This window comes from Arachis duranensis, chromosome 3, assembly GCF_000817695.3.
Source record: "Arachis duranensis cultivar V14167 chromosome 3, aradu.V14167.gnm2.J7QH, whole genome shotgun sequence".
In the NCBI taxonomy this organism is placed as follows: domain Eukaryota; kingdom Viridiplantae; phylum Streptophyta; class Magnoliopsida; order Fabales; family Fabaceae; genus Arachis; species Arachis duranensis.
Genome location: NC_029774.3, coordinates 26,664,692 through 26,666,323, shown reverse-complemented (window position 1 = coordinate 26,666,323; position 1,632 = coordinate 26,664,692).

Below are 1,632 nucleotides of genomic sequence, written 5' to 3'. Positions count from 1 at the left end.
TTTGTTATTTTATGTTTTCTGTAGGTTGATGATCATGAGAAGTCACAAAATCAATTGAAAAAAGCAAAAACAGAATGAAAAACAGAAAGAAAAACAGCACACCCTGGAGGAGAACTTGCTAGCGTTTAAAATCCAGTGAAGCTAGCAAATGGCGTTTAACGCCCAGTCTGGCACCATTCTGGGCGTTTAACGCCAGAAAGGGGCACCAGACTGGCGTTAAACGCCAGGAAAGGGCAAGAAGTTGGCGTTAAACGCTAGAAATGGGCACCAGCCCAGCGTTTAACGCCAGAATTGGCACAGGGAGCAATTTTGCTCGCCACTTGGTGCAGGGATGACTTTTCCTTGACACCTCAGGATCTGTAGACCCCACAGGATCCCCACCTACCCCACCACCCTCTCTTTTCTTCTTCACCCATTCACCAATCACCTCAACCCCTCTTCCCCAAAAACCCTTCACCTATCAAATCCCATCTTTCTCTTCACTACTCACATCCATCCTTCATAAAACCCCACTGATGAGCGGATAATTTATACGCTTTTTGGCATTATTTTTAGGTAGTTTTTAGTAAGTTCAAGCTACTTTTAGGGATGTTTTCATTAGTTTTTATGATAAATTCACATTTCTGGACTTTACTATGAGTTTGTGTGTTTTTCTATGATTTCAGGTAATTTCTGGTTGAAATTGAGGGACTTGAGCAAAACTTTGAAAAAGGTTGACAAAAGGACTGCTGATGCTGTTGGAATCTGACCTCCCTGCACTCAAAATGGATTTTCTGGAGCTACAGAACTCCAAATGGTGCGGTCTCAACGGCGTTTGAAATTAGACATCCAGAGCTTTCCAGCAATATATAATAGTCCATACTTTATTCGGGAATTGACAACGTAAAGTGGCGCTCAACGCCAAGTACATGCTGCTGTCTGGAGTCAAACGCCAGAAACACGTCATGACCCGGAGTTGAACGCCAGAAACATGCTATAACTCGGCGTTCAACTCCAAAAGAAGCCTCAGCTCGTGGATAGATTAAGCTCAGCCCAACGCACACCAAGTGGGCCCCGAAAGTGGATTTATGCATCAATTACTTACTCCTGTAAACCCTAGTAGCTAGTTTATTATAAATAGAACTTTTTACTAGTGTATTAGACATCTTTTGATCACTTTAGATCTTAGGATCATCTTTGGACGTTTAGTTCTCAGATCATGGGGGCTGGCCATTCGGCCATGCCTGAACCTTTCACTTATGTATTTTCAACGGTGGAGTTTCTACACACCATAGATTAAGGGTGTGGAGCTCTGCTGTACCTCAAGTTTCAATACAATTACTATTACTTTCCATTCAATTCTCTTTTATTCTTATTCCAAGATATATGTTGCACAACACTTTGATGAATGTGATGATCCGTGACACTCATCATCATTCTCACCTATGAACGCGCGTGACTGACAACCACTTCTGTTCTACTTTAGGCCGGGTGCATATCTCTTAGATTCCCCAATAGAATCTTCGTGGTATAAGCTAGATAGATGGCGGCATTCATGAGGATCCGGAAAGTCTAACCTTGTCTATGGTATTTCGAGTAGGATCTCAGAATTGAATGACTGTGACGAGCTTCAAACTCCTAAAGGCTGGGCGT